Source organism: Gymnoscopelus microlampas (assembly GCF_963454915.1).
Source record: "Gymnoscopelus microlampas genome assembly, chromosome: 4".
Taxonomy (NCBI): domain Eukaryota; kingdom Metazoa; phylum Chordata; class Actinopteri; order Myctophiformes; family Myctophidae; genus Gymnoscopelus; species Gymnoscopelus microlampas.
Genome location: NC_139941.1, coordinates 27,364,908 through 27,383,823, shown reverse-complemented (window position 1 = coordinate 27,383,823; position 18,916 = coordinate 27,364,908). Strand labels below are relative to the sequence as shown.

Here is an 18,916-nt window from a genome sequence, read left to right as displayed (position 1 = left end):
CCTGCTCTCTGCCACCTCCTGGCAGCTGAGAGCAGCACGAGAGCACTCTGCGTGTGTTCTTTTTTACCTGTGGTGTACAACTGACCAGGGTGCTTCCACATTGATTTAAAATGGCCAGTAGTTGCTTTTCTAGCTTATTGGGCACATGCACTAATGCATCTGCACAGCATACATACATGCTTACACAGACACGCACGCACACGCGCATGCAGCTGCTCTTCTCCAGATAGGGCTTATTTGGTTTTATGGAGCTGCCGGGTAATAAAGGCTTGTATCTGTAGAGATATTGTCTGCTGGGGTGTCTGACAACCCTGCAGATTATTATTACTTTACCTTTCAATGTTCTTCTCTCTGCTGCCTGCTTTATTTTATTCCTCTCTCACACAAATAATAAATATAGATAAATATAGACCTTGGCTATGATCTTCGCTGTTTGCAGATGAGCTACAGGTCAAACTGTGTATGTTTTCCTAAGTGGTTGTTTGTAGTTGTACTGTATTATACAACACTATCGTGACTTTAGAGCTAGCCTCACACAATATACAATTAGGATGTAGGTATTTAGCAGACAGTGCAAGGTGAGAGTGAGTGCCATGAACCCTAGTCAACCAACAACATGGTAAATGGTGAAGTCGTTAGAGTATGCTATAAAGTTACGAAGATAACAGGTCGACATCGAACCAGCATCTATCTAAATAACATACAGTAGCTAGCATCTATCTGAATAGGCAACATCATAAGGAGTGTTAGGACATAAGGTGTGTATGGTAAGGTCTCGTTATTTTGTCATGGCCAGGACACTGGGCTGAACCTTGGTTCTAATGGGAAGATACCTCTCTTACTCCAGACAGAGCATCAGTGAATCATACAACTAGGAAGTTATTCTTGTCAACTCATTGAAGGTATATTTTATTTCAGCCACAGTTTATTGCTGCTTTCATTTATAGTGAAGTCCCACACTTCTGCTTGAGTTTGGAAGCCCTGGAGGAAAGTGCACACTCTCTCTCTTCCTCTGACACACACATTTGCATCATTCTTTTCAGTCTGCCGGGTGAAGACAAAAATTGTATTCTTTATAAATCGGTTTTCCTCTGTTGGATTGAGTTTGCCTGCATTGGAGCATGGGGGTTTAGGCTAGAAATGCTATGCGGGGTTTGATCCTGGATTTTATCCAGTCCATTTCAATTCATTCCACTCCCAGGTAACATAAAATGGTAGGACTCCAATAGCACAGAGGGTGGGTGATACCATTTTCTTTTAAATTAATTTAAACCACTGCGCTCGGGCGGTGCAGTGGTAAAGTACCTGCCCAACACTGCGGAGGTTATGGATGTGAATCCACCGTGGTGCATTCAGCTTTATCGAGCGTCTATATACGAACACAGCTGGCCCTAGTTCGGTGGAGGGAAGCCGGGCGGCGAGGGTGATATTTGTCACTGCAACTGTATTCCTAACGGCTGGGGGCGGAACCTGTCAGCAGGGAGTGTTGGGCGGGAGGAGTAGGACGAAGGCTATGTGTCCTTCCGGTGGGGGCTCCTCACTAGCAGGTGAGTCAGTAGGATACAACAGCAGTGACAATACACAAATGTGTGTGGGGAGGAACTAATTCGCATAATGACTAAATTAGGGAGAAAAAGGGCAATAAAAAAATAAGAAAAGAAAGAGGAAGTGGATGTGATCAAGTAGCACAAGGTCAAATGATTGATATGCCTTTTCATTGTTCTCCTTTCAAGATAAAGCTTAAGGTAATATGTAGTTTTACTTTTCGGTCTCTGACAGACTGTCTGTCACACAATTACTGTAATTGCCACACGACAAACGCTTACAGTACATATATTAAGACTGCTATCTTTCCCTTTATGAAGAGAGTACTGGAGTCAGAAGACAATCAGAGGGTCCTGCAGGTTAAGTGTGATGCCACAGATCAACTATTGAGATTCCCGTTTGCTAGAGAAGCCACTGTCCTCTGTCCAAAACTCTCACCATGCTGCTTGGAAGCATAGACATATAAAGGTAGACGCCCCCTCCGGCTCTGAGGCATCTGTATATCGGGCGCCATTTTAGAGGAGGCAAGCTTCCGCGTGTGTCACAGAAGGGTCGTTCGGTAGGCCAATCAGAGGCAGGTGGGGGTGGGTCTTTTTGTAACCCAGCCCTTAACCCTTTAAGAGGCAGCTGCGCAGCAACTAGTCAGTTAGACGCGCTGTGATTGGCCTATGGTCAAAGCGCTGTGATTGGTCAGTGGTCAACGCGCTGTTAACTACCACTGGTTGCATACCCATTTCCATTTCCATTTCACTTTCCCATATGGATTGTATGTCAGTGTTGCTGCCATATTGGGAGGGGCAAAAATATTTCTGGGTAGTAACTTGTTTCTGTCTTATAACCATTACTGTTACTATCTATGTAAGATAAGGTATTTTGGTATGAACATTTTGTTTTTACTTCCAGGTATCCTGTATCATAACATAACTACATGTCTGACCGCTTGAAAATTAGTTGAAACTTCTGCAGTAGATATAATACATGCATTATGAGGCATGGCTAGCCCCAGCTATTATGGCAGCCACGTTGACGCATCGCTCCGAGTCACAGCAGCGGCCAATACATTATCTATGTGTGTTTATTATGTTTATGGTTAGTGGACTACAGTTAGGCACAATGCCGATGTCTGAACTGGATAGAACACTACCTCTATCATCTGAGCTTGGGGAGCCATGGTTTGTCATGGAAATGTCAAATGAAACAGAGAAAGCCTTCTTCTCGCACATTTCAAGCACTTCGGGCACTATTGCACAGTCTAGACTAGAAAGAAGATTTAATAATCTTGGTACTAGGTCTTTAAATACCTCTTCCTCTCATACAGTACTGTAGATATCACCAAATACAGTATAGGCATGTATTCAGTTTCTCCTCCCAGAGCTCCTTATTAGTTATTTGTGGCTATAATACGTGGAGGTGGGCAAGATTTGCTGAGTTGAGCAGCGGAAACGTCTATAATGCAGTGAAAGAAATGGCATAATGTGTTTATCATGCGTTTGGGGAATTTGTGGCCCACCTGTCTTGATACTGGGTTTGGACTGCCGCAAATACTTTTTTATGATTTCTGAAATATGTGCTTCTCTTTTATTTTCCCAGCTGTCCTCTGAATTATACAGTAGTTGTTTACTTACTAAAATGGTGGCATATAGATAAACAGAGCAGTTCCACTCAAGCATTTGTTTTTTTATTTTTTTATCCACCAGCACTCTCTAAGTTTCTTGTGCAAAGTATTTTCACAATGTCTGACTTCACAGTGAACTGTGAGAGGGGAGTGATGGAGTTCAGATGGGAGAGTGAAAGAGAGCTAAATGTATTTGCCTTGGGCTTTCTGTCTCTCTGTATATCCATCCACCTCGCTCGCTCGCTCGATCTCTCTCTCTCTCTCTCTCTGTGTTGTGTCTCTCTATGTGTCTTTCTGTCCATCCATTCCTCTTACTCTCTCTCTCTCTCTCTGTCTCTGGTCTTCTTCCTTCCATTGCTCTCTCTGTCTCTGTCTGTCTCTCTGTCTTTTTCTCTCTCTCTCTCTGTCTCTTTCTCACTCTCTCTCTCTCTCTCTCTCTCTGTCTTTTTCTCTCTCACTCTGTCTTTCTGTCTCTCTCTCTCTCTGTCTCTCTGTCTCTCTCTGGTACCTAATCCCTCGGCTAGAGGCAAAGCAAGCTCTTCTTTCTGTTCACAAATACAGTACAGTATACGCACACGCACGCGCACACGCACACGCACACGCACACGCACACGCACACGCACACGCACACGCACACGCATGCACGTCATTTAGTCTGTCCATCTGGGGAGAGTCAGCTATGGGATACTGCTGCCTGTCTGGTGTGTTTCTGTCTGCACAGAACATCTGTTGTGTAGCTGTAAACACACGCACACACACACACGCGCACACACACTAACACGCACGCACGCACGCACGCACGCACGCACGCACGCACGCACACACACACACACACACACACACACACACACACACACACACCTCATCTTTGATGTCTGACAGTTCAATGATTTTGATGGCAGACTTTTATTTCCTTGTCCGTATTATTTTCTCAACGTTAATACTGCGATACATTCCCACGGGTAATACACACATTCAAATCACTTCAACTTCTTTGCTCCCATTTTATTCATTGCATGGCAACAGACTGGGAGAGTGAGAGAGAGAAAAGAAAACACACCTGGGGTTGTAAACTGTGCACACACCAACATTTCTTCTACTGTATGTCTCTCGGTTACATATACTGTACAGTATATGACCGATGATGATGTTTTGACCTAGACTTTTGACCCATTTGAACCAAAAGTTAATCATCTCTTCAGGGCAGCCTACTTATCATTCCCACCCCTCCATTCTGCCTTTTTACCTTGACCTTGTTTGTGTCCTTGACCTTTGAACTTTCATACCCAAAAGTTATATATTATGCCGTCATTTGTTAACTCACTGAGTGCCATTAACGTGTTTCACAGGTTTTTACCGCTGTGGCGCTGGGTGCCATTAACGTGTTTCACGTGTTTTTGAAAAATTAGCATAAAAAAACAAAAACTTTTTTTAATTTTTTTTTTAACATGTTCAGAACCCAAGATATCATCATCTGAAGATGTGCAGCTCCATCCACTCCTTGTTTAACTTAGAACTGAAAAAGCTGTATCTCGCTTCCTAAGCACTTTTTGTTTTCTGTGAAAAGAACTCTGGCACTGGGACAAAATAATATTTTTAAAAATCTGGCAATTATGGCACTCAATTGTACTACCTAGGAGTATGTAAAAGAACAAAAACAAATAAACAAAACGTTAAAAAAAATAAAAAAGTTCTGGCACTCAATGAGTTAACACAAAGCGTTATGCAGTGATGGAAGAAGTATTCAGATGTTTTATACATAGTACCTTTTTTAGAAGGATAACCCCTTGAGATGTGTCATCTCGTTTTCGAAAGGGTCCTTATGACAAAAATACAAGCAAATGCAGCAATACCACAATGTAGTAATAGCCTGGATACAAAGTTTTACATAAAATATACTTACAGCACCAAAGTTAAAATGTGTACAATGTTTTTGAAAATAGCAGATTGGCTATTTTCAAATTAACAAAGTATAAAATCGGGCCTAAAGTGGTTAAGTATGTTTTGTTATAATAATATAAATCTGTAACTAAAATCTGTAACTAAAGTCTCTCTCTCTCTCTCTCTCTCTCTCTCTCTCTCTCTCTCTCTCTCTCTCTCTCTCTCTCTCTCTATCTCTCTCTCTCTCTCTCTCTCTCTCTCTCTCTCTCTCTCAGAGAGAGAGAAAGAAAAGTGCTACTAGTGCCACTTAAGTTAGACTTTGCTGATGCAGTGACTTTGCTGTAACTTTCCGTACCCAATGAAAGACAATTTGTTGTGATGAGCGTTCCATAGAGCAACTTTATTTGTTGTGTCCCTAGTGATAGCGTTTTCGCATTTAGGCCTACACGCCTACACACACTGCACATTAAATGCAATGATACAGGGATGTTTTGAGACTATTTAGAGCAGTGATTCTCAACTTGAAGTTCAAGGACCTCCAGTTTGACAGGCATTAAGCCACGGACCCCTTTTGATATCCTTCGGGCCCCGATCTAACAACATTCTTATTGTTCCTCATGATTTGGTCTGATATGGACTGTCATTTGCTCCAGAATTCCTTTATTGTTTATGTACTGTAGTCATACAAATAACAGTGATATTATGATCAAAATTCTTGTACGCTCTCCAGTTGTATTTACTTGTTGAAGAAGTTGAAGAAGATTACCTATCAGTCATTTTTCTGTCAGAAAGTATGATGAGTCATTTGTTTCACCACAGTTTTGTTCACCAGAGCTGAACATTAGAGGGCTGGTGATTAATTAATATTATTCGTTTTCTGTGATGACACTGACCTCTGCCTCTGTTGTCTTATGTAGAATAACACACAGAGGAAATACAATTTTGACAGCCGGGATGTAGTTTGCCTGTTGCTATGGCAATGGCAGTTTGGCTGTGCAGTATCCCCCTCCTCCTCCCTTCTTTTTTTTTGCCTTCTTTCATGGGCGTTGATTACTATGCAGAAGACATGCAGCCAGAGGGGACAGTGTGCACACCCTCCTAGTGTCCTGGTCGGTCAGTATACAGTGGACCTTCAGCGGTAGGGACAGGGTTTGTCTCCGTCTCTCTTTCTCTGTCATAATCTCGCTCTCCTTCACATTTAGTTTTTGTCTTTTTTACATATACATTAATTTCTGATCAGTCTGAAATACTTTGGGATAATAGTGGGATAATACTTACTATGCTCTGTAGTGCATTTGGTAGACTAGAATAAATGGAGGAATCATAAATCAAATGAGATTGTGTTGTACACAAGATGAAAACAAACTACAGATAAGACGATGTCGGCTCTCTCCTTTTTTCTCTCTCGTTAGCTTTCCAAATGAAATGCAGACAGGGCCAACATGCTGTATTATTCTCTGCTCTGTGTTTGTAGTTATCGTGTGCGTGTTCAGTTTTTCTGCTTGAGAACAAGAGTGGGAGAAAAGGGTAAGTGAGTGAGAGAGAGAGAGAAACGAAAAATAATTTAAAAGAGAATCGTTGGTGTCCTATAAAATTGAATAACCCAGCAGCAAGCGGATGACAGAGGGAAAGAGGAATAGAGAGTGAGATGGAGAGATTAACCTCCCCGCTCTCTCGTCTTGTATTTCATTCGAGGCCCTTCGTTATCGCTTGGTCATGCATGAATCAGTAGGGTATTTAGAAACCCAGCTTTCCACTTGAAAATGAGCCCAGCTATCATATAGGGCCAGATGCAGCACAAAGCGATACTCACCCAGTTGAAACCCTGGTCTCCTGTGGGGATACAGTCCAGTGATGATGTAGTATTCATACATGTGGACATACAGAGAGAGGAAGAAACATAATTCATATATCAGTCATTTTATCAAGCCACTTTCTAATCTCCATTGACAGCCAGGAATTTACCTAAGTAGATTAGGCCGCCGCTTAATATGGCCATCAACAGTAACCACTTTGACATTGCCTCTTAAATCATGTTGACACACACTCATAATCTCTCATTTGAATAGTCAACCGTGAAGAGTTCAACATTCAACTGAGCTTTGGACGGAGCTTATCCTCAACACGCACGCACGCACGCACGCACGCACACACCCCCACACACATACACACACACACACCCACACACAAACACACACCCACACACACTCACACACACCCACATGCACATACGTCCCTTTCCAGATCCATGATGATGGATTAATCACCCCAACCGGTGAAACAGTTTCTCCTATATAGGGATCATCAACTGGAAATGTATAATCAGTAGCTGTATATTGGCCTACTAAGGACAACCAGTTGCTGGGAAAGTGATGGTGAGGTGAGGATGCAAATGCTGCGTTGATGCAATGCAAGAAGACATTGATTTATGCAAAATAAAATACAAACAAATTGATAGTATGTTCTTGCAGTCAGGTACGTATCACCTGAAGCATTGACTGTCAACAAAATTCTCCCAGCAGCAACATTCTCTCAACAACTCTCAACATTCAGAAGGGTTCAGACCTCTTCTACTACTGTACTTACATATCCACAGTCAAGGGAAAACTTGTACATTACATGGTGTGTGGCTCCCCACTTTTCCCACTCCAAAGAATGGCTATCTGCACAGTATGAATCCAGATTCTTAATAGCAGTAGTTTATTATAATCAACCCTACATTTCCCTAACAAATAAATCAAAGTGCCAACTAATGTCAAGTCTCTTTACTAAATTAAACTAAATAAAAAACTAAAAAACAAACTAAACTAAAAATCCTTAACTAAACTAAACTTAAAAACTAAAAAGGGAAAACAACGTTCAACAGCAAACAAATAGGAGTTCTCAGTCCTACCAAACTGCTACAAGTTTCTCCAGGGGCTTCCTCCTAAGCAAGTCTAGAAGAATCAATGAAGGTTCAAGCATAAGACTATACAAACTTTAGTTTACTTTCAAAACTGTCAAAATAGTACACAGGACTAAATGCTAGCCCTTTGTTGGAAGATGGGCAGTTTGATGCCACCCGGGGTTTAAAATGCCTACTGTATTATCATTGATTGGTCCAATCCAGATGCAGCAATCCCTTCAATCCCACCTGTTTGAGCACCATTACGCACGCACGCACGCACGCACGCACAGAGGCGTAAAGAGACCCAGGGTCAAAACATTCTGTCATAAGAAAGTAGATGTTCTTTTCATGACAAGTCACAACAGGCTATCATGCTATAAAGATCACTGGAGAATTTCTACACCCTCTACTCTTTTACAATACTATAATAATTTGTTAGCTTAGACTTTTTAAGAAGTTTAACGCTGGTATGTTTTGGTCTTATACTACAGTGGACCTTGGGAGGCAGTTTTAGTTTAAGCTACTTGAAAATCTAACTGTGTTTTACAGCAGTGTAATAGTTTCTCATCGACTTTGTTAGGGCACTCTCAAGGTTGAACCAACTAATGTTAAGTGTCAGCTGTCAAAGCCTTCAATCGATACACACTCTAATCTCTTTAGGCTTAACTTCAGCTAAATCAGTCGGAAAACCTGTGTCCATACTTTTTGTTTACAAGTATTTGGTTTCCCATCCCCAAGTCAGACGTCAGGGCAAAATGGCCGTGTGAATATGGCCTGTTGTTGTGGTTCCCAGACCCAAAAGAGAGATTTTATGTCTCCCCGGGACCCAAACTAGTGAAAATAGCAGATCTACAAGCTCACAATAGCAGATCTACAAGATCACAACACGTTGCGATGCAACGTGTTGTGAGCTTGTAGGTCTGCTATTTTCACTACTTCTTAAATGTTTTTTTTCCATCTAATTAATGGATTTTTAAAAATGTTTGAAATAATCATCCTTTAATTCTACAAAGCTCTGTGCGTCTGTGTGTGCATCTGTCTGTCTGCGTCTGTGCCCAAAACTGCCCGGTTCTCCTCAGTGGCTGGAGCACTTGATCTGCATTTGCACACAGCCATTGACCATTACCATGTGCACGGAACACCGAAGCGCGTTTTTCGCTTTCCCCAAATGTCAGCTGTTTATTAGCGTTTTTGTGTTCGCTGGCTTCCGGGTTGCCAAATCATGTGCGTGAAACAAGCGCCGGTGTTGCCACATCCGTGAAAATTGCAGATCTAAAAACACACTGCAAGCTTTTGGATAGCATGTTTTCGCTGTTTGATGTATAACATGTACAGTACTATAGGGTTTAAGTGGTTTACAAATGTAATTTTTCTGTCTCTCATGCCAGATAAGTGCTTTGAATCCGATCATTATGCCATTCTGATTTGTCACATGTTCTCATTCTTTTGGTGGGCAAAGCATATTTGGCCTGCTTTCCTTGACTGTTTTCTTTCCCTGTGAATTCTATTTTGGTCGTAATGAAAGGCAATCATACGATTGATATTGATTTTCCTTTTTGGTGTCATAAAGCATTTGATATGAGCGTGTGCATGTATTATCTTTGACAACACATATGGTTGACATACCAACAACAAAGACAAAGAGGCTTGTTGTTCCTTTGTTCTTTGGCTCGCTCGCCAGGCTTCTGAGGCTCCTCTCTTCATCATCTTCCCTTAATGCCAGCTACACTAATCACTGATCACAACCGTATGTTTTTCATGTCGTGCCGGCTTTTAAACATGAAGATCAATAAGAATCAGAATTGATTGATTTTTGATTGAATTTTTTATTAGGCAAAAGAATGTAAAACAACACAGTTACATTTATAATGCTTTTGTCTAAAAGGTCCGGCCAAAAAAGTCCTTGCAGGCTTGTTTCCGTTGGGGTCCTTGAATTAATTTCATAGACATATATAGTAGCAACCAAACAGTTCAAAAATCAACATAAGAATACAGAGGAAAAAATATATACCATTATGTACAAAAAAGGCATGAGAAAAAAAATAATATATATATACCAAAAAAAAAAAGCATTAGAAAAAAAAAAAAAAAAGTATGTACAAAAAAAAAAAAAAAAAGGTGGAAGGGGGGGGGGGTCGTCTGTCTACAGGGAAACTGGTACTAGCTCCTCTTTAGGCCTCCAGAAAGATGAGTTTTTAGGGCTGTTTTGAATGATCCCAGCGTACTGCATTTTTTGAGGGATGGGGTTAGACTATTCCATTCCTTGGTGGCTGTGTTATAGAAGGAGAATTTGCCCATGTTTGTTTTATGGGTGGGTGTTACCAGATTGTTGTTTACGCTCCCTCTAGTTTTGTGACTGTGGGTGTCACTAACTTTTTCGAGGTACTTTCAGTGTCTTTCGAGCCTTCAGTGTCTTTTTCTCTTTCTCTGTGAACCTCTTAGCATACACATACTCTTAACTGTCTCACTGCAAGACTTATTTATGGACGCGTTTGCCCACTGCCAGCGATTTTTTGATTGTCTTACGTTTTTCAAGTAGTCACAGAATACAGTGATAAAGTACCTGCCCACCACCACAGAGTCTGAAGGTTCGAATCCACCGTGGTGCATCCGGCTTTGTCGAGCGTCTATACGAACACAATTCGGGGGAGCTAGGGAAGCCTGGCGCGGACGGTGATATTAGTCACTACTCCTACGGGCTGGGGCGGCGCCTGGTGTTGGGTGGGAGGGAGGTGTAGGACAGAGGCTCTACATGGGAGCTCCTCACTGGGAGGTGAGCCAGTATAGGATACAGCAGTTACAACACACAGAATGTGAGGGGAGGAATCATTTGGCATAACGACTAAATTGGTGAGAAAGATTGGCAAAAAGCAACAAAAAAAAACACGACAACAAAGAGTCATCTATGCTGGTAAACTATGAGTCTATCGGTGACGCATTCACTTTGGCACTGTTTGGTCCAGCGGTTTGTAAGATTAGTCCCGGACAAACACACATACCCACCCACACACACACACACACACACACACACACACACACACACACACACACACACACACACACACACACACACACACACACACACACACACACACACACACACACACACACACACACACACACACACACACACACACACACACACACACACACACACACACACACACACACACTAACCCATTTACGTGGTGAAAATCCCTCTGAAATTAATATGTAAATGTTGTTTCAAGACTCTGGTTTCATCCAGTGTCTGCAGTTTGACACAGATAACAGTCTGTGTTCAGAGAGCAGTTAATTTGAGCATATTGCTTCACTTTCACTGATTACCTCACTATGACTAATGAGGCAAACTGGTGTCAGATCAGCTTTAGTGATAATAGACTCTAAAGCAGCAATTCCCAACCTGTGGGCCATGAGGATATCCTAAGTGGGCCAAAAATGCCCTCTAAATCCTAACAGTTTTCTGAAAAAGTTATGTTGCTTTATATTATATAGCTAAAATCTAAAATGTATGTATGCTTTCCCGGATTGAATGGGTTAAATAACATTAATAATAAATATATAACAAATGCTTTTGTTTTCTTAAAAACCTGAGTTTTCATCGTGATATGATAAATAGGAACTTAAGTATTCTACGTCAGTGGTTCTCAAACTTTTTCATGTCAAGGACCCCCAAATTGACACTTATTAGCCCGCGGACCCCCATTTGAAAAGATATGCCAGGGACCCCCATAAGAGACGATTTTTAGGGCTCTAGCAGTGATTCTCAAGCATTTTAATTTCAAGGACCCCCAGTTTGACATGCATTAGGCTACGGACCCCCATTTAATGGCATTTATGAATGAATTGGACCCCAATTCATATTGTAAAATCAATGTTAATTTAACTCTGAGAGTGTCCAAATGGAACCAAATGGACCCGTTAGGGTCCATTTGGTTCCATTTGGACACTCTCAGAGTTACAGACCCATAAGGGTCCATTTGGTTCCTATCCATCATTTAGCTGGGGACCCCCTGGAACCCCCTCAAGTCCCCCTGGGGGTCCCCGGACCCCACTTTGAGAACCAATGTTCTACGTTATTAACATACAGTAGATCCAAGCTGGAACAGAATCGATTGATTGATCCTTTAGATAAACATGAAAATGCTTGCGGCCCACCCATCTTACCAGCGGTCAAATGGGTGGGCCGAGAGCGCTTTCGAGGTTTTCAAGGGGGCCCTGATCCAGAAAAGCTTTTTCATGTCAAGGACCCCCAAATGAATATTTATTTGGTCGCGGACCCCAATCTGAAAACATTTTGTGCCAGGTAGCCCCTTACAAGATTTGTTCTCTTAACTCTATAAATGCCATGGACGCGTAAACGCATCCGTTGGCACTTTGTTCACAGTGCCATGGACGCTTTAGACGCATTGGGGCGTTTTCAGTGGTTTTCCACCAGATGGCGCTGTTGGCTACCTTTTGAATGATGCTTTCACTGCCAGATGACAGACCCAGAATTGACCCGGAAGTAAAAAAAAACGTCTCGTTTACTACTAAAAAAAGAAAATGCTTTTTTCTCTTCTTTCTATTGCTGTGGAGGAAAACCACACCTCATTCAACTGCCCATATATATGGAATGGACGATCGTGGCCATCCGTTTTTTTTCTCCAAGCGTATGAGACCCTTCTTTTATCGCGATCGGCGGGTCAATTGCTGTGAAGAAAAATATTCTATGATTTTGAGTTAAAATGTTTGAAAACAATTTCAAATATTTTGAAGACTTTTTTGAAAATAGCCTTAAAGGTATGAAACTGATTTTTTATGCTATATTAACCCACCCTGGAATTCTCAAAGTGGGATCCGATTATCCGAGGACCCCCAGGGGTCCCCAGACCCCAGTTTGAGAATCGCTGCTCTTACAGGCTGTGTCATCATCATGACATTGGGTGGCTCACCAAAGGCCAACCATTACAATATCACAATAAAAGTTCAAAGGTGTTGTACATGAACCCTCTATGGTCTGTACTCAGTAAACTGGTATTTAGTTGAAAATGTGGAAGCAAAAGATGGATTTCTCTCATGGTTTCCCCTCAAAGCAAGCTGTTTGGTACATTCGCAGGGACCAGATGCCTTGTTGCCTAAAACCTGTGATAATTCATAATCTACCCTGTTCAAAACTACTCACAGTCAATGATTGGCAGGAACACCAAATCCTGAAACCATTTTAAATGTTGTAGAAAAGTCCCAGTGTGATTATGCACAAGAGATGGCAAACTCTAAGAGTGTTAGACACCAGCCATTCTAGCACAAGCTCAGGAGAGATGCATTATCATAACCTATTAAATTGAGTTTTCATGATGATAATGTTCTGTGTATTGAGTAAATTCTCAAGGCACAGCTGAGCTTGAGTGTTATTCTTGGTCTTCAGGGCCCTAAGTAATGAATTGATCAATATTAATGTGTCCTTAGAAACCACACTATCCACCCACTTGCTGGTAAAACATTTACATACAATAGTACAGGTTATGATTTTGAGATGAGATTATGAAGAATCTTGCACCATTTAAACAAGTGATACCTTGTCATATACAGCTTTCTGAAGTATCTTTGTTTCTATTGTGTCACTGTTGAGACTTTAGCCTCCTGGCTATGTTATTGAAAAACTTGAAATACTTTGACAAAGACAATGGACAAATAAATACATAATGTCTGCGTTTTTACACACACTCACACACACCCAAAATCAAATCACATATACATACCACACACAAAAGTAGGCACATATGTCCAATAGCAGTGAGATATAAGCCTAAAATAATAACCTGATTAGAAATGTTCACAGATTTGTTTCTCCATAATTCATTTTTTAGCTGAGCTTTAAAAGACATGATAGTCGATCATTCTCTTATTTCGATGGGAGATTGTTCCAATTGGTTCCATTTTGTGCAAAGGCTGTGTGTCTAAACTGCACCTCACAGTCCCCTCTGGTTGTGGCCCTTGTACAAATGCCCCTATCGGCCTTTCTTTTCATAGATTCTCCCAGAGGAGGCAAGCTTAGTCCATGCAACGTTTTGCACACTGCACAAGCTAGTTTGAAGATTTTGAAATTGTCAAAGCTAAAGAACCTATATTTACCCAAGATGTTGCAGTGGTGGTACGAGTTTGGCTTTTTATCGAAGACCTTCAGGGCTGTCTTATACAGTTGTTCAGTTGATGCAACAAAAAATTGAATTAGTCCTAACAGTGCTAACCAAACATAAACAACCCGGTATATATCCACCGTTATTGTTGTAAATTATTTTAGTTTAGTTACAAATCACAGTGCTCTGGATCGTCCCGTTGCAGGTCGGTGCAGTTTTGGTATTCTGTTGCAAGTGGTTGCAAGTTGCAACCCGTTGCGTCGCGAATCATTTGTTTGGATTGGGTTTAAGATGGCATATTAGACTGATGCTATCTATGTTTGATGTTTACCTTGTATCCTAGTTAGTAGTTACTTTGTATCACTTAATTGTTTTCTTTGCAGTCTACTTGACCATTCTGTTGTTTTGTAGGGTCACTCTGGATAAGAGTGTTTTGCTAAATGCCTGAATTGTACATTTTAACTAGCAAGCTGACAAGCAGTTTTTTGGATGCCAGTGAAAATGTAACAAAAGATCTCAGAGTTACTCAAAGTTGCTAGATAACTTCCAATGTAATGTTGTTTCACCACTTTGTCAAAAAAAGTTGCCTGTTGAAACTCAACGGCTGTAGAATGTGATCAACGTTATTTTCAGAGAGATGGATGGAGGGGGGGAGGGGTAATGAATTGAGGGAGACGGATGAACAGACACAGGTTGACAGTTAGAGCGAGCAGACACAAAACAAGTTCAGGCCTGCATAGGGAAGCAGAAAGGACAATTAGGTTAATCACAAAGTTAGCCTTGCCGTATTACATTAGTTTTGTATTTTCTCGCTTCCTCGCTCTTTGTCTGACTAGTTGAATTCACCATTAAATTCACTGCCTGGAGCTCGGTTGTACTCGCTCTTTATTCACAGATGTACTTTATGTTGGAGATGGGCTTAATGGCAGCATTAACCCATTCAATCCGGGAACGCATCTCTGTCATTTTAGATTTATTTGGCTATTCAAAAATAGCAGATATACTATGACCTTGTAGATCTGCTATTTTTGAAAAATCTTGAATTTAGAATTTTTGCAATCTTTGAATATATATTTTAAAGTAAACATTTGTAACTCAAATTATTGCTTCTGGGAGTCCCTGGAACAAAATATTTTACAAATGTTTGCTTTGAAAAATATACATTTTCAAAGATTTGCGCTATGAGCTTGTGTATCTGCTATTTCTGAATAGCCAAAAGAAATCTAAAATGACAGATATGCGTTCCCGGTCCTAATGGGTTAAACATCCACAGCCTCAGGTGGTGAATACAGATGAGTGCACCGGATGTGTCAGGTGAAAAAGAGTGATAAATGACCACCGTCATGTCCCAATAATAAAGGCTACCTTATGGCTACCTTATGCATTCGAGTGCACATTTGCAATTACATGTGTGAGCACATGCATGCGTGTAATTGTGGGCCATGTAGGAGCATAATCATGTACTCCTCTGTAAACGCTAGTACAGCAGCCTACAAATGTGTAGCTCCACCCCCCCCCCCCCCCCCCCCACACACACACACACACACACACACACACACAAACAGACACAGAGTCATCACCTTATTGATTGATAAGCATGTGTGTACTCCTCTTTGCTGTTGCACCCACTTGCACTCTTTATTTGCACGTAACTAATCTGACTAGCAAATATCGTTTGTTACTTTTTATAGTCGCTGAATGAATTGAATGGAAAGCATTTAAAATAAATCCAACAAATGCATGTGCATGCTTGCGTGCAAATGTGTGCACGCCTTTGTAGGAATGTGTGGACGTGCATTCCTGGGAGTGCGTGTGTGTGTGTGTGTGTGCGTGCGTGCATGCGGGTCCTGCGAGCCAACAGCCCAGTAATAATGTGCGGTGTGAGGGGTAAAATAATGAAAGCCATAAAAAGGCAGATAATTGGCTTTTTCAAGTTGGTGAAATGGATCACTTTTAATGCTGCTGTTGAGAAATGGCTTCTGAGAGGAGTGTGTGGAGAGAGTAGTGGGGTGAGGTGGTGGGGGGAAAGCTTGTGGAGAGCGGAATGGTGTGGCGCAAGGGGGGGGTTTGTTGTGTGTAGAGAGGATTGGGGTGAAGCAGGGGGGGAGTGTGTGGAGAGTGAAGTGAGGTACAGTAGGGCTGGGCGATTTGACAACAAATCAATATCACGATTATTCCAAACATTTGCCTCGATTATAAATGAACGATAAAAAAATCCGATCTACAAGCCCACAACGCGTCGCAATGCGGCACGTTTTGAGATCGGCTCTTTTCCATCGCCTCTTTACCAAGTACCAACAGACGCGTTAACGCGTCCATGGCAATAGAAGAGTTAATTGTCCAGCCCTAGAATGGGGGGACATTGGGAGGAGTGAGTGGAAAGAGGTGATGAGGAGAGGAGAGGAGAGGAGAGAATGGGAATGGGAGGAGGCAAGGCAAGGAAATTGGAGGAGTGGAGATGCCTACACTGTAAATTCCTGAGTGTTAATTTACCTGTACACTCAGAGTTATAAGGAGAATATCTGTACGGATAGCTGAGGAGAAGAAAAGCATGTGGGGGGGCGGAGTGGCCTTTGCAAGAAAAAGAAGGAATTCGTAAACGTGTCCCCCTACCAATGAGGCAGTGCCGATTACTCTGACAAATTACTGCACTGCACCTGACTTGAAGGTCCATATAAGCTATTTAACCAACAGCCATCTACTAGGCCTACACGATTAACAAATACCTTTGAATGGCACACAATAAAAAACAAGAAAGACTGAGCAAAAGCTGCTGTTCCATTTGTGTGTGTGTGTGTGTGTGTGTGTGTGTGTGTGTGTGTGTGTGTGTGTGTGTGTGTGTGTGTGTGTGTGTGTGTGTGTGTGTGTGTGTGTGTGTGTGTGTGTGTGTGTGTGTGTGTGTGTGTGTGTGTGTGTTGCTCTTCCACTTTGCCATCTTCATTCTTATCATCCTTATCAGTCATCATTGTCAACATCTGCTTCTTCTTCTTCTTCTTCTTTTGGTTAATGGTGCTAGGTTCATGGTCTGTTGTGGGGGACACATGGTATTACAGTGTTATAAATCACTGTTTCTCAATGTCTGGCCCAGGGCCCACATTTGGACCCTTACGGGTCTGTAACTCTGACAGTGTACAATATCTTTGGAAACCTGATCTACACTGTACAATTGTCTCAGTGTTAATTTATCTCTGAGAGTGTACAAAATTGGAACCAAATGGACCCTTGTGGTTTGTACGCTATCAGAGATACAGTCCCATAAAGGTCCATTTGGACCTTTATGGGACTAAAGGGTGATAAATGAATGTCTGATCTATAGACGTCATACCCCAAATGAGACAATGAGAGGAAAGTAGGTGAAGAGAGGAAATGGAAGGAAAAGAGTTGGAGAGGAGAGAACTGCTTTAGTGAGATTAGAGGAGGCAATATACTGTACATTAAGGCCATTACTTTTTGTTTTATTTAATCCTACTCTTTCTTTATCTGTACTTAGTGTCTATCTCCTTTGTATAACTTTTTTATCTTTACATTTTTATCCCACTATTTTGTAACCCATTTTTTCACCCAGTTGCCAATTGCCTATGTAATCCTGGGCGCTACTCTCCCTCTGCCAGCCTATGGAGAGCCCAGAACTGAGCTCATGCCTCCTTCAATGCATGAGGAGCTAGCAAGCCGCTTCTTATCACCTGACAGGGGGGAGTTTCCCCGGTTGGACGTAGCGCGTGGAAGGAACACGTTATTCCAACCAGCTCATTTCCCCTCCATCAGGCACCCCAGCTTTCCAGGGGGAGGCAGTATTAGGGCATTAACCAAAAATAAGTCAAAAGGTTGTTTTTATTTTATTTTAATTATTTGTATCATTATTTTTGCTCCGTGTGTGCATGTGTATACTGTGTACAGAATGCAAACTCTAGGACTGGTTATTGTAAAGGACAGGAGTGATTATTTCCTTTTCTAACCGTGTTATGTTGTACTCATTTAGTTTTTCAATGTAACCAGGCATCTGCAGTTCTCATTTATTAATTAACAAGCCCTTTTCAGCTGTGCCTCTGTCTGTGATGTGCAGAGGTCCGATGAGTGCCCTCTATCCCAGTGATTGACAGGCTGAACTGCACCGTGTCAGAAGTTAGAACAGAAGCCGCAAACTTTATCATGTTGGATAAATTCATAAGACACTCTTGATGAAGGTCCAGAGGGACCGAAGCGTCTGTCAATTTTAAAGGGTCTACACCATGAATTTTAACTTTTTCTTCATTTTTGTGTGTTTTTGGTCTCCCCCACCTCTCTTCTGTTCCAACAAATACCCGACTTCGAGCATGCAGGCTTTCATAGGCTATCTGTGGTTTTCATGTAAATTGGTCTGAAAACAGTCCGTCAGATTTGTTCCCCCACCCTACGTCACGTCTGGGAACAATTCCTCCCGTTTTTCAGTTCTAACCAAAAAAAAAAAATCCAAAAAAAAAAAATATATTTTTTTTTTCATTTTTAATTTTTTTTAAATTTTTTCTTATTTTTTTTTTTTACTTTTTCCACACAGAACCAGGACATGACATGCATACAAACTGTCTCAATAGCGCCCCGTGCCAAACAGGACAATGTGGTATTGCAGGTGAAAGTGCTTTATAAGCCAGAGAGAAGTTAGTTGGAATGAGTATATCTGAGGCTTGATTTAGGCTCAAACCTTTTGAAAAACGTTTGAGGGACATAAACAATATGATATCAAATATTATTATTATTTTTTAAATTCATGGTGTAGCTCCTTTAATAAAAACTGATGCTGTGAGCAAGAGCAGTGTGCGGGATTTCTGTTCATGAAATACTGTTTTCATGATTGCTTCAGTTCTCACTGTCAAACACACCTGCATCTGAATG

At 41.5% G+C, this 18,916-nt stretch overlaps 1 protein-coding gene across 1 annotated transcript in view; it reads left to right on the top strand.

Annotated features, from left to right (window-relative positions):
* ccser1 (coiled-coil serine-rich protein 1) overlaps nucleotides 1–18,916 on the top strand; it is a 190,323-nt gene that overhangs the window by 36,260 nt on the left and 135,147 nt on the right. The gene's annotated exons all lie outside the window — the stretch shown is intronic.